The sequence below is a fragment of the Euprymna scolopes genome, chromosome 23 (genome assembly GCF_053919585.1).
Source record: "Euprymna scolopes isolate OS-2025 chromosome 23, ASM5391958v1, whole genome shotgun sequence".
In the NCBI taxonomy this organism is placed as follows: domain Eukaryota; kingdom Metazoa; phylum Mollusca; class Cephalopoda; order Sepiida; family Sepiolidae; genus Euprymna; species Euprymna scolopes.
This window is the reverse complement of record NC_136504.1, coordinates 41,167,087-41,190,907: the sequence shown is the minus strand read 5'-3', so window position 1 is coordinate 41,190,907 and position 23,821 is coordinate 41,167,087. Positions and strand designations below refer to the sequence as shown.

At 34.7% G+C, this 23,821-nt stretch overlaps 1 pseudogene; it reads left to right on the top strand.

Annotated features, from left to right (window-relative positions):
* The first annotated feature begins 3,596 nt into the window (after positions 1-3,596).
* LOC145246328 (5S ribosomal RNA) lies at positions 3,597-3,715 on the top strand (annotated as a pseudogene).
* The last annotated feature ends 20,106 nt before the right edge of the window (positions 3,716-23,821 follow it).

Below are 23,821 nucleotides of genomic sequence, written 5' to 3'. Positions count from 1 at the left end.
TCATCAGCACAAAAATATTCATGAAAACCAAACTAAGAAAAGTCATATCGATCACGTCATACTTCTCATCGGCATGTCTAATACATTCACGTTTTTTGAATTGTGAAGTTTTTTAATAGACTACAACCACATGTCATATATATATATATATATATATATATATATATATATATATATATATATATATATATATATACACGTTTCATTTTTTATTACTTTATCTTTCTGTTAAGTTACATTATTGTTTCGGCTACTCGGCCGTGTTTTTTTTTTTTTGCCGTTTGTAGCGTCCTCAGACTTTTACAGAAATGTTCGCTATTTTGGGATGAAACAGTCATCCCAAAATAGCGAACATTTCTGTAAAAGTCTGAGGACGCTACAGACGGCCAAAAAAAAACGGCCGAGTAGCCGAAACAATAATGTAACTTAACAGAAAGATACTGTAATAAAAAATAAAACGCATATTTGCTCTAAAACAGCATTGAGCACTTTCTTCAGTTTTTATGAATTACCATCTCCACTAAATAACTATATATATATATATATATATATATATATATATATATATATATATATATATATATACTAGCAAAAGTACCCGTTGTTGACTGGGTTCAAAAAACAGCCTACAGAAAATGGACTCTGATTTATGAGAGTATGATATGAAAAGGAAGGGTTGTAAAGAGATAGCTTCGAATTTGGGGGTATCAAAACCAAAGCAAAATATGATGAAAGTAAAAATAATATAGATAAACCCGATAATTTATTATACTATATCTGTTCACATTGAAACACTTATCACAATATTCTGTGGATCTATATTAAAAAACCTTCTTAAACTTTGTGACATATTTCCATTCTATGGAGGTCAGGCGCGAACGAACACACCATAATTTTATTATACCATATTTCTTCAAACTGAAACATAATTATCAAAGTACGCAGATAGATATGAAAAGTCTTTATTAAAGTGTGTGCCTATTTCCATTCTATGGAGGCCAGGCGCGAACGCAGACTCCACAATTTTATTATACCATCCCTATTTAAGTTAAAACATACTTATCAAAGTATTCTCATGTACATGTATATCAAAAACACTTGTAAACGTTTTTTTTTAATTTTTAATTTTTTTATTTCCAATACTTTGTGGACCAGGCGCGAACGCAGACCCCACAATTTTAATGAACAACCGTTCTGCCAGATCAAGCATACCCATTCCTGTGTTTCGATACATCTTCTATCATTATATGTAATCAGATTTTAAAATAGTCAACCATATAGGAGCCTATTCTTGATCAGAAACACACACACACACACATTCAGCTTTATATTATATATATATATATATATATATATATATATATATATATATATATATATATATATATATATATATATAATTTAAAGGAGATTAGAACAATAGTCTAAAGAGCTAAGTGTATTTTAATGTAACAGTGAAATTACTAGTTTAATTAAAATACAAGAAATAGAAAGTGCTCGTTGTAATTTAGATATATAATAAGTTCGATAGTTAAATGTCCTAGAGCTAATTCAATATTAAGTAATGTGATTTCCAATTTAAAATTTTAAAATTTTAAAAAAAATTTTTAAATTTAAAAATCAAATTTCAATCAAATTAAAAATCAGTTTCATAAGAAGGAACAACAACAAAATCAATTATCTGTACGATCGTTTCGGAAATCCGTGCTTTTTATTGTAGTATACATGAAGTTATGTAGAACAATTATATATAGTTTTTTTTTGTAAGCACGGTCTCCTCATCAGAAATTTTAGGAGGATTTTTATTGAATTTAAAAGACACCATAAATAAACCTAGCATTAAAAGTAAGGCAGATGAATCTTTTAGTTTTTCTTTTTTTGAAATCAGGAACTGTGTTTAAAGTAGTCATTTAGATGTTTGCTATAGCTTTTTATTTTATTATTTTCAATACTCAGGCAATTTTTAAAATTGCAGGAGTGCCCCTCCTTTAGGGGAGCCTGCTGGGTTACCACTTTCCGGCCTTGTGTCACATTTTGCTGAGTGGACAGCAAATAAATATATAGAATCAATCCTCCATTGATTATTATATATTATGAGGAATAATTTGTTCGGTTAATTAGTTCGCAAAAAATAAATAAATAAATAATGATAATGTCATCATTATCATTATTTATTGTTTCTATCTCCTTTCCTTCTTTCTCCAATTTCTCTTCTATTTGCCCTATTTTTTCAATCTTCTTTTATTATTGGCTCTTCTTTAATGATCCCCATTATTCCGTAGTTGCCTATATATTTTTTGCCTTACCTACATATATACTATCCTTGCAAGCTTATATGTTATACGTACTTTCAATCAATACTTACCATATTATTCTATTTCTGCATTCTCATTTCATATCTAAATGCCATTAAACCAGTCTTTCTATATTTGCATTTGGTATAATTCTGACTCTTCTCTTCTTCTGATAAAAAGCATTTAGCTTCGAAATGATATGGACTAAACAGGTTTTTAAAGATTTTCCCTTAATTTCTTCTTATTGTTCTGATGATATAATATAGATATATATAACTTTTATTCCTCATCTTTCATTTCATTCATCAAATTCCATCTGGGTTTGTTTACAATATCATGTTATCTCATATTTTGGCTTGACGACCTTTAAAATAGTTTTTCTTCATTTATAGATTAAAAAAAAAAAAAATAATTTTACAGGAGAATAATTTACGTTACACTGGCTAAAGAAAACAATAAAGTATCTTTTTTTTGCCGGTGTAACGTAAAATATTCCCCACGTAAATTTTTTTTTTCTATAAGAGAAAGATTATTTTTTAAATTCGGATTCTTCCGATTATCGATACTTATCTGATAAATCTTTGTACAAAACATATCTAAGAATACTGCCAGATATAGAAATTAACTTTTGTTTGAAATTTGCAAAAGATAGGCTCAGCCTTTTCGGAATATATAGGGAAGGAACTCACACACGCAAAGTTGTTTTTATATTACTGTAGAGATAGAGATATATAAGCCAACGATTTTCAAATAACGAAAGACGAGAATGAATACGGTCAATAGTCACTACGCATAGAATCAGCTGTCATGTCATGTATTTAGATGTGTCAAGGAGAAGCGCGAATATCCGGTTTGCGCAAGAACCCGATATACCAAATTTCAAGCCTATAAATCAAAACTTCGTTGAGTATATAGATTGAGAAGTATCTTCACACAAACACACACATTCTTACCTTGATAGATATATAGATAGATTTCAATACATGTTACTGTGACATAGGCTGACATATACTCGGTGGGTTTTAACAGTATTTTGTATAGTTTTCTTTTTAACTCATTTTCCCAAACTTACCGTGTTCAACAGAGAGTCCGGCACCATTTTAAATTTTCTAATATATCGGTAAACACTGTATGTTTTTCGAGCTGAATAAATATGTTACATTAAATTAAAACATTTAAAAATGACCCAGGTAGGTAGAAGAGTAACTTATCTTGCCTTTGATAACATTTATTTGCTATATATTTGTTTTTTACAACTTTTTCGAATCTATGTGTATCATATTTATATTATTTTATATTATATTATACGGCATAATCACGTTGACACACCGGTTCCCATCAGATCACTGAAGTTAAGCAACGTTGAGCCTGGTCATTACTAAAATGGGTGACCAATGTGGGAAGTCCAGGTGTTGTATGTAGGAGGACGTCGACACCTCCCTGCAAAAAGTTGAAAAAACCTAACACCGTCATCTCCCCTAAGGGGGATATACACGCGACTGGGGACCGCTTGTGAATTTCATACTCCCATGAAACTTCCTCTTTCGGAGGAAGCCGGTTGAACCCTGAATAGGGTTGGTGCTGACTGCACACACACACGCACACAATCTATGTGTATAGTAATACAAATCCTAGATTTATATACTAAACTAATCCTCCATTCTGAAGTTATTGCGTTTTCTTCTTCAGGTTTTTGTTCACATGTAATCGATTAAAAAAGTAGAATCTCATTTTGGGGGTTGGGAGATTTAGGGTTAGGTTCTCATATAATTTTTAATGTAGATATAATGTTCTTTTTTAATTCGATAAACTTTTTTTTTTCTTTTATGTATTGTATCCAAGATTTTGATAAACCAATTCAAAGATTTGCATCTATATTTTTCGCTTGTGCCATTTTTGTCATGTATCTACTTGTACCATTTTTATTATTGCCATTTTCACCTGTGCTTACAGTGTTTTTCGTTAATTGTCAAAATTTTCTTATTATCTATATCGATAAAAGTGCGAATGTGTGTAAGACCAACTCTTAACCTATATACTCTACAGATTTGAAATTTGGTATATAGGGTATTCAGACATGTCATTAAATTTTTAATCGGGTTTCATTCGGAAAAAGGGCTGGTGAAGGAGTCAAAATTGAAAAATTGGTACTGGGGGGGGATCAGATTTTTACCTGTTTGTTAACAGTTCTACGACTGCGCATGATAGTTTCTTTATGTTAAGAATAAGTAGGTTTGAAAGCAGTTTGTAAATCCGTGGCAAGCTAGCCTAGTAGTTATCGTACTTGAGTCACTGTCCTTAGGTTTTGGTTCCGATCTCAGCTCGAGTATTTTTTACTTACAAGAAATAAAGTGTTTAGAAAAAAACATAATGCTCGCATGCACATGTTTCCGTTTCTTTCCATTTTGTTTTTTACTCCATTTTTTTTATTTCTGGAATTAAACGTTACGTTTTTTCATTTAATCTTTATTAGTGACGACAGTAAATTAAGTTTAAAACTGTTGTGAACAAGTAAGGGTCAGGAAGAAAGACACGAAAAAAATATAAACTGAAAAGAAAACAAATACAATAAAGTGGTTATACGTCAGTCCGTCTACCAATTATGCATAACTTTTGCCTAATACGGTTTTCTATAGTAAGAGGGTCATCAGGTGACCTGATTAGGTAGAGGTCTTACCCCTCTTAGGAGGTACAGTCGGCATAACCATTTTCAGTTTTATCTTTTCGAATTCGCCAATCTTTCTGTCAAACTTAGGAATCTATACGGAATTTCGATCAGAACTCTTTTATTTAATTTACAGGAGTAGCATAATCTCGTTTTGTCAATCATGGCTAGGTAGAAGTCCTAAGTAATTTGTAATTACATCTTTAGTGTCGCTCGTACTGAAGATCGAACCTTCAATCTCAAGAACAATGTAACAACACTCTGATCCACATCTGGCATCAATTGAAATGAATGGTTCTCGTCTTCAGGAGGCCTCAAGTTTTGACAAGCTTCTGGGCTTGACCGTTACTCCTGATCTTAAATGGAATACGTACATCAAATCTGTTGCCAAGGCCGCTGGAAAAATGGTGGGAACTTTCTATCGATCCAGTAGATATCTCATTGCTGATGCAATTTTCTATCTATATAAGAGCTAGGTACGTCCATGTATGGAATACTGTTGCCACATCTGGGCAGGAGTTGCAAGAAAGGACTTGGCCTGCCTTGATATAATTCAAAATAGACTTCGTAACTTCGAAGGGGATGTCATTTTCTCTTCCTTGCAACCTCTATCTCACAGAAGAGATGTTGCGAGTTTGTCTCTGATGTATCGTTATTTTCATGGAAAGTGTTCGACTGAGCTTCAGTCTACGATCCCCCCCTCGCCAAACTTTCACAAGAAACACCCGTCTAGCTGAAAACACTATCAATAATTTCCTCCACTCTTTATCTGTGCCTAACGCTAAACGTAGATTCCATGAACAAAGCTTCTTTCTTAGAACTACACGCCTGTGGAATTGTCTTCCGTTTTCCTGCTTTCCGGCTGACTACAATATGGTTGTGTTCAAGTCTAACGTAAACAAGTTCTTGATGAGCCGTTCCATATAAGTTAACAAATTTACCGAATTGATTACTATATTGTCCAATTTCTACTGTACACTTTTAACCCTTATCCTCGAGTGGCCTCTTGGCCTTGATAATGTGTTGATGCCTGTGTAAAAAAAAAAAAGTCACATAATCCGACCAATCATCTCTAAAACTTAAACCTGGCAACAATTAAAAAATAGTTTTATACTTAATTTGACGAAATTCCCACTATTTATGCTTACTACTCTATAATCACATCGGCTAATGTATACTCATTAACCCTTATCCTCGAGTGGCCTCTGGGCCTTGATAAGTGGTGTAAAAAAAAACTGAATTATACCAAGTACTTTACCCACTACGCCACAAGTCCTTAAGACCGTATATCCAATCATTTATGACGAAACGAGGGTATGCTATCCCTGTGGATTAAATAAAATTTCCTGTTTAAAATTTCATTGCAAATTTTCGAATTCGACAGAAAGATACGCCTGGAGAAGGTAGAAGGTTACATTGACCGGAACATTGCGCGAATAAAACTCAAGATGAGAACAATTGTTCGAATAATTCAAATAATATCAATGCGGTGCATTTATTTCAAAATATTGTTTCAATCCGTCACAAAAGTGTTTGCGAGTTTCGAATTTACGGTGCATAACGTTAGAGTCAATAAACCAAATCACCAATGGAAATTTGAAACGCTAAAGCTACGACGGTAGAAAATAATAAACAAACACTAGACAAAGATCAAAGTGTAGTATCTGTTCTTCAGATGCTGCACTTCAATTTCTTGTTCTCTGTCAGTGGCGGAGAAATCCTTCACAACTGAGACAATTTTTATTTTTGTTCCTTTTCTCCACGTTAAAAAATGACCCTGGTGTCTAACTCTGTCCCGTGGGGAGGCATTGTAAATAGGAACACTGGACATGATTGACCGAAAGTTCCTTCTGGTCAAGAATAAATCTGGACACCGTCAACTCTCCCCCACCAACACTTACCAAACGGAGAAGAATGCATGCATTGGAAGAGATTTGTTTGCCGAATGATGCTCTTCTTAGGACCTACCCCTCCTCCCGCCGAGTTCTTCAACAACTGTCCCTTTCTCCAACCCCGTCCCGATGCAATCGGTTGTGACCAGAAGTAAATCGCATGGTTGCATTTCAACATGGCCTTGGTAAAATACCCTAGTGGTTGGGCAATTGGTTTTTCTTCCTGACCGAGAATGTGTCCTCGCTTATTGCGTACGTGTCTCTGACGCTAGGCATCCATTGGGCCGATGGGTTGGAAGGGTGAAGCCGATAGAGGTAGAGAGAGAGTGAGTGAGAAGTTGGTTAGTGGCTCATACGAGAGAGATGAGGTGGGTGGGGATCATTAAATCGATCAATGATGTCAATCTGGATGAGGAAGGAACCGGTCGAAGTTTATTCCTAATATATATTAGCAGGTTCCGTTTGACGACAACTAAGCGTAAAACGAGCTGTCGGTCTGTCGTGTTTAAATTTGATACAGCAGTTCAGTTTGTCTGTCTGTGAGTTTTAAATAGTACTAGACTACCCGTGACCCGTTGGGTCAGTATGTTATATTAGCTATGGAATTAATGTGTGAACGTGACACTTGTGACGCAAAGAAAATAGTTTTTTTGTGACATAACAGAAACATTTCTATGAAAGTATATTATAATGAAAACAAAAATATACAGATAGATTTCCATGAGTCGTTCTGTTTATAATTGTTTATTTTGGAGAAAAAAACACTTACAGCCATTGAATTGTTATACTTATAGGTAAATGTACACTAAACTGATGCCATAATACTTTAAGTTAAATTCAAATGTTGATATATCTTTTTTAAATGAAATTGTTAGTTGAAAGTACAGAATAGTTAAAAACACTCTCCTCATGTTAAGAATGGCTTTTTAAATCGAAAATGAAAAAAGTTAAAGGGTCATAACATTACAGGGTCAATAAAACTAATTAAGACAATGCGGAAATGAACGTTGTAAAAAAAAAAAAGACGAAAGTATTAATTGTTTATTTGGATAATTTAAACGCGAAAATAAAAATCAATTGGGACGCTGAAAACGTACACAGTCAAACAATACGTTTTATTGTCGCGTTGAGTATTTATTTTTAACGAAAATTAAAAAAAACATTTTTCGGATAATTTATTTATGTTGGTAGTGTAGAAGAAAATGCATGAATATTTTTAAGAAAGGTGTATCAAAAAATGGAGAATAAATTTTTAAAAATGGAAGGCGGTGGGGAAATCGCCGTTTTAAATTGTTCTTATGGTTGTCAACGGGTCAAACTTGATTTATTTGTAAGAAAATTCTGACAGTATAGTTGTAATACAGAATAGTTGCAAAACATCCCCACCCTTCCCATGTTAAATAATAATTTCTATATAATAGCGTTAATATTTCAGTGCGCAGGTCAAATTTTGCAAAAGTAGCGATCTGTGTTTATTTCTATACGCTTTTATGGGTTTATGTTTATGCATGCATGCGCAACCGGAAATCTTAAACCGTATATGGGGTTACAACACCCGTTACAAGGTCATTTGAGTTTTATAATTATATAGATTTTCGATGATCTACCGGGCTTAAGTTTAAAATAGAAATTCCATTGGTCTGTAAAGTTTAAAGTTTAATATAGTATCTCTCAAACTTATTTTTTAATCATTTTTTATATAAAAAAAAAAAGGAAATGAAAAAAGCTCTTGTAAAAACTGAAATGTCAATAGACAAATATAAAAGAAATCCATTTTTATATTGCTGTGATGCTGCAGAGGTTATAACTTTTAATTTTACTTCTCTCTCTCTCTCTCTCTCTCTCTCTCTCTCTCTCTCTCCCGCCCTTTCTCTTTCCTCTCCTCCGTCCCCTTTTCTCCCACTCTCTCTATTCCTCTTGTTCTTTTTGTAATAAAGCGCATATGACATATAACAGCAGTCGAAGGATAGATGGCAAGCGATTGTATTAGCAGCAGGGGCAGCGTTTGAACACGTATGAAAATTGAAAAGTGTGCTGGAGCTTGCGTTTGAAGGAAAAGAATAAAAGGATACCACGTGATCGAGGAGAAACAAAGTTGTTACCGAAGGAGATGGACGTGTACACTGAAGGAAGCAGAAATAGTGCAGTTGAAAAAGATGGACGTATAAGAAATGACTGTCTACGGCTGGCGTATGGTGAAGCGGAAGCGAAAGACTTTTAAGCTGATGTCGAGACGGGAGATAAAAAACGCTAATAAACGAGTTAAAAAAGAAATGTCGAGTCAGATTTATTTATGTTTGTTTTCTTGTTTATTCACGTTACATTTCGCTTTCTTTGTCTCTATATATATTTATTTAACTATATATATATATATGTGTGTGTGTGTGTGTGTGTGTGTGTGTGTGTGTGCATGTATGTGTGTGCGTGCGTGCGTGTGTGCGTGTGTGTGTGTGTGGGGGGGTACGTATAGCTCCAAAAGAAAGTATCCTCTTTTTTCACTAAAAAAAGAAGTTAAAGAACTACGAAGTCGGGAGTAGTACCATTAAAACAAGCGATATTTTGTGCTCAAAATTTATTTTACTCCATAGTCCCCACCATATCCGTATGCGTTCAACAGGCGCCGGTGAATATTGATATTATAAAAGAAAGCTTAATGTTAAAGTTTGCGAAAAGCTGTATATAAACTGGAGTAAAAAAAAAAATAAAGGAAACGGAAAAGCAGTCTTTATTACGAAGTATGTTCAATGGTAAGAAAACTCTGATGTGTCGTAGACGACGAAACACGAGTCAGTGCATAATTATATTTTAAAAAACAATATATATATATATATATATATATATATATATATATATATATATATATATATATATATACCGCTCCCTATATGGGGGTACCAAATTAGTTAAAAGGAAAATTATTCCCAACTCGTATTAAGGTAAAAATCACTTTCGTAAATAATTGAATTTATTCAAAACGTATCGGAAAAACAAAAACAGATAACATATATATATATATATATATATATATATATATATATATATATATATATATATATATATATATACACTAGCTTACTCGGTCACGCATTGCTGTGGCTCAGTTTGTTAAAATGGAACACATTCTTCATAAAAATTGCATTTTGTATTGTTTATTTATTTTATTATTTTTGCAATTTTTTTTATCAATAAAAGTTGGGGGGGTTTTCCAAGAAAAGGTGAATTTTCACCATAAATGAAAATAACGATACATCAAAGAAAAACTCGCAACATCTCTTCTGTGAGATAGAGGTTGCAAGGAGGAGAAAAGGACATCTCCTACGAGGCTACGAAGTCTATTTTGAACTCTATCAAGGCAGGACAAGTCCTTTCTAGCAGCTCCTGCCCAGATGTGGCAACAGTATTCCATCCTTGGACGTACCTGGCTCTTATATAGATAGAGAATAGCATCAGCAGTGAGATATCTACTGGATCGATAGAAAGATCCCACCATTTTTCCAGCGGCCTTGGCAACAGATTTGATATACGTGTTCCATTTAAGATCAGGAGTAATGGTCAAGCCCAGAAGCTTGTCAAAACTTGAGGCCTCCTGAAGACGAGAGCCATTCATTTCAATTGATGACAAATGTGGATTAGAATGTTGATGATGTAAAGAGAGAAGCTTGGTTTTAGATGCATTAAAAGTAACCAGCCACTCCTTTCCCCATTGTACTACGTGCTCAAGATCAGAGGAGAGAGAATTGGAGAGAACTTGGTCGTTTACTGTCTTAGATGTGGTACCATAAATGGTAGTGTCGTCAGCATAAATGTCTACAAATGATGTAAGGATATGATTTGGAAGATCATTAATGTAGATCAGGAAAAGAGTTGGGCCCAGGATGGATCCCTGAGGGACACCGGCATTAATACTGTGAGCTTCTGATTTTTGCCCCTCAACTACTACTCTTATGAACCTATCAGAAAGAAATGATTTAATAATTGAGAAGACTTTTCCAGCTATACCATAGCTAGCGATCTTATGAAGTAAACCTTTATGCCATACCCTATCAAAGGCTTTAGATATGTCAAGAGCAATTGCCCTAGAAAAATTGCCACCGTCGAGAGATTTGCTAATCCTATGCGATATAACTGTAAGGACATCTGCTGTAGATCTAGCAGAACGGAAACCATATTGAGTGTCACTAAGAAGGTTATTTTTAGGGAGAGGTTCTATTTTTTTTTTTTTTTTTTACAATATTTTAAGCAGATTTGACACTCAGTTACCAGATTTTTATGGGTTGTTCGTTAACTTATGATAAAACTTGCGATGTACACGCTGGATTATTGTAAAAATGGAAATTTAAATTTCGCTCCTTTTTAATCTTTTTTTTTAATTGTGTTTCTCCCAAACAAATATAATCAAGAAAATAACATTCAACAATTGTACTTCATATATATAAAACACGAAATATTAAAAAAATATATATATATTAACGAAAGAGAAATAATTCCATTTTTAAACGAAAAAAGTCAATTTGGTATATAAAAGTTAGTTTAGTGAGGTCACGTGATGGCACGCGGTGTGAAATAATTGTCCCCAAATAAAAAATGACCCATCCGTAAAAGAACCCACCTATTTATTATAGAAAAATTAAGTATAAAGTTATAATTTAAAAGAGATATATAGAAACACGCATGGGTACAGTAAACATATTATACCAAAATCTGAAAGCGATCCGTCCAGTAGTTATTTAGATTATTAATTACGAATGAACCAAGAGTTATATATATATATATATATATATATATATATATATATATATATATATATATATATATATAGTGGAACTCCGGGATACGGCATTAAAATTTAAAAAAAAAAAATACAGTACAGTATATAATACACATGTATATAATCAAATAACATTATAAATAACACCGTAAGGCGGGGCAAATACCATAACCAGGGGCCAGAAAAAACCGTATTCCACGTCATAACCTGAAAAAACGTCTCTTAGGGCCAACGTATCCCGAGGTTCTACTTTACACACACACACACACACACACACACACACACACACATATATATATATATATATATGTGTGTGTGTGTGTGTGTGTGTGTGTGTGTGTGTGTATTGTTTTAACAAAAAACAAGACATCAAAGAATAGATTGATAGCAACAAATCGCGTATTTCAACATTAGTTACAATTGTTTCAAGACTATTCGGACAAATTCAAACATTATGGCGCTTGAAAATTTTCACAACAACAGCCTTTCGTCAGACTTGTGGAATAAAAACACTTTAACAATGAAACATTATGGAAACCATCTCCCTTATAAGGAAAAGAAAACAAGCGAAAATATTTTACCTATAACTCACCCATGCAAAATTTTTTTTCAAGATTCATATATTTATCTATTTTCATATATACGGGGTGGCCGAAAAGTCCCAGGACACTATACATGTATTTTTAATAAAACACAGTATTTTTTAATGAAACACACAGAAAAAATATATATTAAATATATTGGTACTTTTCGGCCACCCTGTATATACAGGGTGTCCACAAAGTCTGGCTGCATAATCTACACGGTGCCCACAAAGTCTGGCTGCATAATCTACGTGGTGCCCACAAAGTCTGGCTGCATAATCTACGCGGTGCCCACAAAATCTGGCTGCATAATCTGCGCAGTGCCCACAACGTCTAGCTGCATAATCTGCGCAGTGCCCACAAAGTCTGACTGCATAATCTACGCGGTGCCCACAAAGTCTGGCTGCATAATCTACACGGTGCCCACAAAGTCTGGCTGCATAATCTACGCGGTGCCCACAAAGTCTGGCTGCATAATCTACACAGTGCCCACAAAGTCTGGCTGCATAATCTACACGGTGCCCACAAAGTCTGGCTGCATAATCTACACAGTGCCCACAAAGTCAGGTTGCATAATCTACACGGTGCCCACAAAGTTTTTAGGCGACAAAGCAATAGTCCATGTAACGGTATACTGGCAACAACTACGGGAGGCAATAATTGCAGTGAATGCAGTCAGGCGATTCAGAGTTCCTATCTGTCGTGGTTACCATATGACTTTGGTTCTATCAGAGGAACCGAAACCAGAACAGTTAGCGCTCTAGCATAATTCGCTACCATCTGAGCTAACTACTCACGAGATCAGTATAAAGAGTTGGATAAACGCACTATCCCAATCGAATTTCAATTACAAATCTAGCCATCCAAAAATAATCCCCAAAATGTGTTTTTCTATATTTCGTTGAGACTTACCTATCAATTATTTCGTCGCCTACTTTTTTTTTACACGGTAGTCACCACTTCTCAAGGCCAGAAAGCCACTCAAGGATAAGGGTTATTGCAAGTACAGTACTTAATGAGCAAATAGATTTAGTGCCTTGGGGATGTGTTGGGAAATACAGAGGCTAAGGAAGTAACGCCCAGCAATAAATCCGGTGTGGAGTCCTGATAAGCGGATGGTAAAGCACTGAAACACCTTTCCGGCAATTTCTTTCAGCTGCGCTGGCTCCGACCGTATTGATTTACCTTTTTGTCGGACTTTTGAACACCGTTAGGGGGACCCTGGTAATTCCTTATCACCCGCTCAGACTTTCATCCGGATAGCCAATTCCAGCTTCGCACTGTATAACACAGCAGACGCTGAAGTGCACCAGATGATGCGGAATGCCATTTCCTTGTTAGACAGAAGGTTAGCATCATCTTGAAGTTTAAACAATGAATTTAAAATAGTAAATATCTAGACAATGTCTATAGATTTTGAAAATGGTTTAATGGAAAAATAAATTAGAATTTGCTTTTTTAACTACATTGTTTTTCAAGTATAGAGGTGTTTGCTGACGTGTTAATTATATCAACGTGGTTCTGTTTAAAATGAATATTGTTTTTCAATCTTGTTATATTATGTCTTCATTTTTGGACCATCTCTAAGACGATATCTCGACTATTATAGAAAAAGACACTTTGTCTGCATGTCTGTGAGTTTATTCCCCATGGACTCGAAAATGATTGAACCAATTTTTATGAAATCTCACACGAATGTACTTTATGTGCCTGGCAGTGTTCTTAGATAAGTATTGTATCAGAATGTCTCCGACAAGTATCGATAATCGGTAATGGAAACAATCCGATGAAACGGGAAACATGCTATTTTTAATAAAGTTAACACCTTACACAGCCTAACATCACAAGTGCACTTGAGAAGTTTGTTTACTACACAAGCCGAAAGACTGGACATATAAAATTTACAGTAGCTTCTATTATATGTGAATATGTTCTTTAATAATGAATATGAAATCTGCACAAACTAAAATATAATGTTTAAGCGTATTTTCCAACCGGATAACTTTTTCAACATTGACGTTTTAGAGACGATGTCTTCTGATTGGCTGTTGGTTATCATATTAACTTCGCCCGTTAATTCTGTTTCTCTTTTTTGTCCCTTCTTTCTGTTTATTTACTTAACTGCGTCTTTTATTTGACTTTTTTTATTAAGTCATCTTAAGAAGTTGATAATGAGTTTTTTATTCATTGTTTACAATGAATATGATATTGAACACAAAAAGGAAAATATTATTTCAGAACAGAGCCTAGAAAAAACATGGATTACATAAACAAATGCGAGCATGAATTGATTTTCATTTAACTGTCAATTTTTTTTTAATGAGAGTAAAAATATGCGTATCGGAGAAAGTTAAAAATTTCCTATTATTTATTTATTTTTTAAACTTGTAAACAAATAATTTTTACACTAGAATGTTTGTAATTCTTTTCTTTTAATAATAAATAAAGGTTTTCATTGATTATTTCAAAATATTTTAAAGTTACGTGTACTTTTCTAAAGAGATGCCATGTCGAGTTTGTAAGTTAAACGGACAAGAGCAGAGTTTAGATTGTCTAATATATTACTAGTCTGGGTACTCGGCGTTGCCCGGGCGTGTCGAGGTGTGTATAAGGGGGTTGGTTAAGCAAAAAAAAAATCGCAGCGAGTACCCGTGCGAGCGCAAAAAAAAATAGAAGTAGGCAGACTCGAACCCATAACGCGCAAGAGAAAACAGGAGGTGAAAAAAAAAGCAAACGGTCTTACCGATGCGCCCACTGCGATTGTGACGTCACGAACGTTTGAAATAACCTGCTTTATCCGATGCCGTTGATTCGAGGTTTCAGTCACTTCCAGAAATGTCGACGAAAAAAGTGGCCCCTCATTGTAAAAAACGGCCCAGTTGACAGTAAAAAAAAAACCTTTTTGGCCAATTTTTAGATATCTGTCGTCCGAGAGACTGAACTTTAAAACGATACAAATTTGGTCACATTTTGCCTTATATATAATAGATTAATTCTTTTCATACTCGTGGAAATTGTTTGGTTGCCTGGCGGTAAAGGATTAGCAAATGAAATCAAAGGTGGCTTTGTGATTGAGTCCGAAATTGTCATCTTAGATTGATGATTGCGTAAGCATGTAGCACTAGTGCCTGTGGGTACAAAAAGAATAATAGTTATTTAATTATACATATATACAATTGTCATTGCTTTATTTTTTTGTGTGTTTTTATTTTAATTAATATGTAAAACAACAATAAAAATAATTAACGAATTTTACTCATTAGAATCCATGATAGCCCGCGATGTTTATCTTTTAACGCAGGGATAACATACAACTTCTATTTTTTTTTTTAATTAGTTATTATTTTCCATCATTTTTTAATTATATTAAACGAGCGGGGGTACCCGGCGTTGCCCGGGTGTTTGGAGGTGTGTATGTAGGAGTGGGGGGACCCTGTTTTAATATTATAAAAAAACATGATGTTATAAAAAAATTGGAAAAACCAAAACAAAGCAAAACCGCGAATAAGTGTAAAAAAAAAAGTGTGAAATTAACCCTTTAAAAACACTTGCAGGTGATTGAAACTAACGTCAACGTTTTCTAGGTCACACATGACGTCATTGTCGTAGTAGCACGAGTTTAGGGTGAAGAAACAACCACACACACACACACACAAACACACACACACACACACACACACACAACATTTTAGTTTTTATATTTATAGATGCCCCCGCCCTGGTTTAGCTAATATATGACGCGTAAAATTGAAAGGAATAAAAACAAAACGAACGTGAAAGAATACCAAAGGAAAAAAGGGGAAAACTTACCGCGTAAAATGCAAATATGTTTATTTAAATCTATTTTTTTGTATTTTTTTAAATGGGAAAACAAAATTCAAAAAAATAAAACCTAACGTGTATAATGAAAATGTTTATTAGATTTTATGTACTTATTTTCTTATGTCTCAATGAAAAAGAAAAAAAATGAATAAATAAAACCAGAAAACTGACCGTTTTTTTTTTATTTTTTGTAATGTTTGTTTGTTTGCGTTTGTTTTGGTTTCTTTTTTTTTGTATTGTTTTCTTTGCTGTCGCTGCTAACCAATTTGAATGTCGTCTTATTCCAATATCGATACCGTAGTAGTAATTGTGCTAATAATAAATAATGAATGAGTAACTAATCCGAAAATAGGAAGTCAGCTCTCCCCCTAGTACCACGTATGAAATCAGTGCAAACATAAAGAAGTATAAAGACAGTAAATAAAATATTAAAGCGACTAATCGGTGCAATATTTGAAGAACAGTGACGGCTGACTGTTAAAGTTTCTTGTAAAAATTGGAATCCAATGTTAGTTCGTTTTGTTTAAGTAATCCTTCGAATCGCAATCCCCACCCACCCACCCTACAAAAAGAGGAAAAATATAAAGGGAGGAAAAAAGGGGAAAAAAGAAGAAATTTATAAAATGGCACAAGCAACCCACAGAATAACTGGAATGTAAAGTCGCGTTTCACCCAACGGAAAAAGGTCAATCCATATTTTTTAAGCAACTAAGAACTCAAACCGGTGTTCCTCGTATATTCCCCTGTGGACGTATCCGCAGCAGTGGTAAGTGGTCACGGGCGGAGTATGATTTGAATATAGAGAAAAGATTTTACAACTTCCATTGATTCTAACCGATTGTGGCAGTGAACTCTCGCTGGAAAAAATATAGAAATATACGAATATCAAGGAACTGTAAGGGTAGTAGGCCTATAGCACACCTCAGATCCTGTGCTGAAGTGTGGGGACATTACATTGAATGTAATGTTGTGATTTTTAATCCTATTAAGGTCAAACTCACACGGGGAAAATACGTTCATTTTATTTATATAGAATAGAAGATAGAAGAGAAGAAGAAGATAAAGTTAAATTTAAGTACAAATCGTGATCGTTATTTTTGTCTTTTTCAATATATTAAAAAAAATTTTTTTTCACCTTTTCATTCATTATCCACAGTTTGACTACTCAACACATCCTGTTCGCTTTGCCTACTATGCGTGACGTTATTTTTTTTTCAGTGAATAAGCCGTGTTCTTCATTAGTCGTAGTTTATGGCCCCTGCAGACTCCGGTGAATTATTTGCTTGTTATAAGAAGTTTTAAATTTTGGGCTTTTTAAAATCAGAGTTAGCAAAAGGAATAACATTGCAAAAAATGAAAAATAATTGCAAAAATTCATCAGAGTTAGCAAAAATTGAAAGCTTCAGAATTCCAAAGAATATACACTCCTGGTCTAAAGTTTTAGACCACTTGAAAATCTTTAAAAAGGAACCTTTTTTTAAGGGATGGATTTTAAACTTTCCCCACTTAATGTTACTAGTACTGCAACCTAAAAGGTTGTGGAAACAAAAACCTACATCCCGAAAATTTCAATTTTATAAAATTAGTCATTTAAACTTGATCAAAATTATAAAACCAGGAGTATAAATTCTACAAATTTGTACAAAAAGTGTATGAATATATTCTACAACCAAATTTAATAATGAGTTCTACTTTCACTGGTTTTGATGACTTCAAAAATTCTTTGCGGCATGCTTGAAATAAATGATTTTATGAAGGTACCGGGGGTATGTTTCACGAAGTTTGTTTGTTGCAGATGAATAAGATGGCTTCGGTGATAAGATCGTGCAGAAATAAGGTCAACGTGTTCTGCTACATATGTACAACATTCCTCCAAATTGGAACCCAGTTTCATAAGGCATACTTACCATACTTATTTTGGTATTAAACTTGGTGACCAGGATAAAGTTTGGGCGCCACACATGGAGTGCGAGACATGCACCGAGACTCTGCGTGGGTGGCAAGAGGAGTCTGAACTTTGGAATTCCCATAGCTTGGAAGGAGCCGACAAACCACGTCACAGACTGCTACTTCTGCGCTGTTGATTTGACTGGGACCAACAAACAGAATCCTATTCTTCAATCAGCACGTCGTCCTATAGTTCATTGTGATGGAATTCTAGTGCCTATCTTCAGAGAACTTATGGACATTAGTGACGAAGGTACCTCCAGTTTTAAAGGACATAAAGAAAAAGAAGAAGAAGAAGAAGAAGAAGAAGAAGAAGTGGTTTCTGTATATGATGCTCCACATTCATTTTCGCAAGATGCATAAAGAGTACCTCTGTTTTTTTTCTCTGAAGAAAAGGACTTGGTGTACTATGCAGATATTGCGCAACTTCTGCTCAAACTTGGGGTGCAAGAGTACGAACTCAAAGATTAGAGACTGTTCATTGAGAGCAGCAATCGATCACTGAAATCTGTTCTGTTACTCAACGGCATTAAATTTGCCTCTGTATCCATCGCTTACTCGACTACATTGAAAGAGAAGTATGAAGCGGTGAAGTATGTGCTGGAGAAAATGGTTTATGGTTAACATAAGTCGTTTAATAATGTTGACCTGAAGATGGTGAACATTTTGTTGGGACAACAGTCCGGCTTCACCAAGTATCCATGTTTTCTGTGTGCGTGGGATAGTAGGGACTGTGGGCAATATTACACAAAAAAGAACTGGCTATAGCGGGAGGAACTAGTGCCTTGCAAAGAAAGGACGTCATTAATGACCCTGTGGTGAACAAAGACAGAATACTCTTCCCACCGCTGCACATTAAGCAGTTTACCAAGGCTTTATGGTGGCTGCTTCACTTACTTGTACAAATCTTTTCCAAGGTTGACCATGGAGTAGTTGAAATCTGGCATCTTTGACGGTCCTCAGATCCGTCAGCTCATTAGAGATCCAGTATTACTGTTTTTCCTTAGTCTAGGGGTGTCGGAACATCGCAAACAGAATCAAATAAAAAAAATAAAAAAAGTAAAAAAAGATATTTTGAAAAGTAAAACAAATTTTTATTAACAAAGAAAAAAAGCAAAATTAAAAATAATAAAGAAAATGAATTTCAATAAGGTATTTATAATCTATAGTGTATGGGAGATAACTCTGTTTTCTGGTTATTTCCCTTTTGATAGTGGAAAGGGTTTTTAAGTAATGTTTGTTTTTGATCTTTTAAACATACATGCTCTTGGTCAAATATAATTCAGAAAAATATATATTTACCCGTTTGTTGAGGAAAGAGATTTCTTTTTTGTATTTTGTTTGGTTCATCGGTTATTTTAACGACTCTAGTTTTCTTATGTTTTTCCTTCGGTCGGAGTTATAATAGATTAGTCGCCTCTCCTTTGCGTCCCAACGTCGTGTTATAACTGAGTTAAAAATAACGATCATTCGCTATTCATAATTATCGCACAAAAATGAATTTTAATATATTTTAAAATTACGTGTATTAAATATAAATAACATTTCCATTAAATATAAATAACATCTCCATTAAATATAAATAACATTTCCGTTAAATATAAATAACATTTCCAGAAAGAACAAAAAAAGATAATTTTTTGTTCTATCTTTGGAAAGTCTACAGAGACTCTAAAAAAATTCATTATATTATTTTATATAATATTTTATTGTTATTTCCTTTTAATAAAGTAATTTATTATTTTATTATTATTATATAATATGCTAAGTATTTTTATTTTGTTATAATTAATAATAATATCAATAATTATTTTATTATACTTTATTTTTATTATGTTATTATTTGGATAATTGATATTATCATTATAATTAATAATTATATTAATAATTATTTATTATTATATTTTATTTTGGGTTATATGTGATTCTTTGGATAATTAATATTATCTTTTGTATAATAAATATTAATTCCTTCATATCAAACGGGGAAAATATATCATCCTATGACATCCAGAATTCGAAAACTCAATGAACGAAGTGGAACTGGAAGCGCGGAAGGCATTTGTTCTGGTTATGAAGAACTTTCTTGGCAACAATAAGGCCAGAAATTACGCAGAACTTGTCAACAACAGGCTGGCTGCTTTCAGAAACCTGGGCCGCAACATGAGCATCAAGATGCGCTACTTATTTTCACATATCGACCGTTTTTCTCATAACATGGGTTCAATGAGTGACGAGCAGGGAAAGAGATTCCATCAGGACATGAAAGAAATGGGGACCAGGTCTCAAGGTTGCTGGGACGCAGTCATGATGGCTGACTACTGTTGGACTCTGAGGAGAGACTTCCCTGCCTCTAAGCATTGCAGGAGTTCGAAGAAACGGAAGTTCAAGTTCTGAAGTTTGAACAATGTTCACGCAACATGCAATTTACGTTTATTTACCTTTATCAATGTCCATTACTTGCAGTAATCAATGTTTCTATCAAGTAATCAATATATATTGTTAGACAAACATTGTTTTTTTCTTAAAAGCCTTACTTAAGATGATGTAGGATGAAGTTTAATGGCAAAAATAATCTGATAATGCCACAAAAATGTAATCAATTTTATCACACGGTCGGATTTTTTTCAAATCAACTGAAGCAAACAAACCTGCCCTGATGGAGAGAAATTTATGCTATTTCCTGATTCAGCAATGCAAAAATACCCTAAATCACTTGTAGAAACCTTGATAAAGTAAAAAAAAAAATGTTGTCCAGTGCTATCAACAAGACATCTAAATTTATAAATGGTAAAAATATACAGTATAATCATCTAGGAGTTCATGGCGTAACGGTCAAACGCGCCGGACTGTGATACACATCGTCCAGAGTTCGATTTCTTGAAACCATCAAGCTACGTTAACGAGAGGTAGTTACCTTGAAACACGCTTGTACGTGGATTACTGTTTTAAAAATAATAAAAAAATATAAATAAAAATGAGCTTCGAGGCGAAATCACTATTTAACCGTATTTATCGTTAAAAAAACAAGAAATCTATTTATCTATCTCTCTATCTATCTATCTATCTATCTCTCTCTCTCTCTCTCTATATATATATATATATATATATATATATATATATATATATATATATTCACCCACTGTACTGTTTCGTTGTATCACAATTCATCAGTGCGGCTAGACTATCACCTTTCCAGCCAAAGATTGAACTTAGAACTATCGCGTTGATAGTCGGAAGGTCTACTAATCGACTCACGGAAATGACCTCAACAAATGTCTATTTCAAACAAACATTCGTCCACCATTTTTATAATGTTCAAGCCGCTTATCTTTTTATTTACAAAAAAAATGTATGTATGTATACGTACATCAGGTCTGTTGCCAAGGACGCTGGGAAAATGGTGGGATCCTTCTATCGCTCCAGAAGATATCTCACTACTGATGCAATTCTCTATCTGTATAAAAGCCAAGTACGTCCAAGGATGGAGTACTGCTGCCACATCTGGGTAGGAACTGCTAAAAACAACCTATCCTGCCTTGACAGAGTACAAAATAGACTTCGTAGCTTAGTGGGGGATGCCTTTTTCTCTTCCCTGAAGCCTCTCTCCCACAGAAGAGACGCTGCGAGCCTGTCTTTGTTTTATCGTTGTTTCCATGGCAAGTGCTCGTCTGAGCTCCAATCTCTCGTCCCCCCCTCGCCAATCTTTCATGAGAAACACCCGTCTAGCTGAAACTACTGTCAATATTTCCCCCACTCTTTATCTGTGCCTAAATCCAAACGTAGATTCCATGAGCAGAGCTTCTTTCTTAGAAGTGCACGACTGTGGAACTCTCTTCCGTTTCCCACCTGACAACAACTTGAATGTCTTCAAGTCCAACATAAACAAATTCCTGACAAACCGCCCCTTTAAAGTAAGACACTCTATCAAATCTCCATTACAAATGATTACTACAATACTATCTCATTGATTACTGTACACGCAATAACCCTTATCCCTGAGTGGCCTCCGGGCCTTGATAAGTGGTGACCTCCATGTAAAAAAAAATGTATCAATTTTTCTAGCTGTATTTATACCCAACTGATTCCGCTTTTCGATGTAATAAGAAGGCGAAAACATTTAGCTATGCGCCCCATCTTATGAACGCCCTCTGTATTCTACATTAAAAACCATACGGTGAATTTACGCCCTCGTGTACCCACTCGTCACACCCTGAACGTCGTCCTTACCCAGTGTGACTATTTCAAAATGTACCGAACTACAAAGCCAAAGACGTGTTTCCTGATTCTCCTCTCCCATCGAAACTATTTGCTGCGCATGCGAGTGGCGAATATCCAATTGTAGCCAGCGTTGCTTGTTGATTCTAATCTCTCTCTCTCTCTCTCTCTCTCTCTCTCTCTCTCTCTCTCTCTCTCTCTCTCTCTCTCTCTCTCTCTTTTCCTTTCTTCATTCTCTCGATTTCTCTCCTGTTTATTACTCTCTCTTTTCTTTTAAATAATTCTGCCTATTTATCTCTTTCACTATATTTCTCACATTATTTCCCTCTTTCACTCTCTCTCACACCATTTATCTGTCCATCTGTCTTTTTTTATCTCTTTTCTTTCTTGAACCCCCCCCCACCTTATCTCAATCTATCCTGCTTTCTCTCTTTCTCTCTTTCCCTTCTCTTCCTTACCGCTTTCAATCTCTTAGTCTCTCTCTATCTATATATTTACCTATCTATCTATCCGTACTCTCCCCCTCCTCTCTCTCTCTCTCCCTCCCTCTGTTTGTCACTTATTCTGAATGGCGTGTGCATCTTATCGATTGTATCTTCTATATCGAACACGTTCCAAATGGTCTGAATGTGTCCGGTCATTAACTCAGATACAATGGGATTTTATGCGACGGCCGATGGTGATCATTGCTCATTGCTCATCTCTCTCTCTCTCTCTCTCTCTCTCTCTCTCTCTCTCTCTCTCTCTCTCTCTCTCTCCCTCTGACCACGCCATAAACTACTGCACACTTAATCAAAGGCCAGCGTATTAATGACCACGGACAACCACAACAGCAATAATCACCACACAAGTGTGGTTTGTGATTAGACTATTGTAACTATTGCTAACCAAACACCTGTTTACACACTCCTGCATATACGCACACGCGCGTGTGTGCGTATGAGGGGAGTCTGTTTGACTATGTAAAGTATATTTACAGGATGGGAGTGCAGACGAATGCATAGTTCAAGGTTTCCTAAAGTGGGCTCCTCGGAGGATTGGGACTGTGAGTGGGACTGAGGAGCCCCTGAAGCCCTTTCTTAAAGAGGGTCAAATTCTTTATATGGAAAAATTAAATGACTGCAGACATTTAATTATTGATTTTATTACTAGAAATCGATATGATGCATTACCACAGGTGTAAAGAGTTTCAGGGTGGTTCATGAAAAAAAAAAATTAAATTAACAAAAATGCAACAATTTTTGATTAATGAAAAACAAAAAATGGTTGTAACCATTGTTATTGGTTAGTTGTAAAATTTGAAATTAATGTTTTTCATATTTATTTTACAAATTATCTTGTTAGTGCTCCGTGAAAAAAACCTTTGCCCTGCTCAGAGACACCTTGGTATCCTTAAGTTTGGGAAAACCTGAGTAAGATGAGGGAAGAGAAGTTTGGAAGTTGATGGCTTTGATTTTTTTTTCTTTTTCTTTGCTGATTTAATTTGATTTCACATTGATGGGGCATGTGACCGTCATGTTGAGGACGCCATTTTGGAAGATCGGCGCATTAGTATTCACCAAATAGCCCAAGATGTCACGATTAGTATAGGTTCTGTGGAAACTATCATTCATGACCATTTGCATATGCAT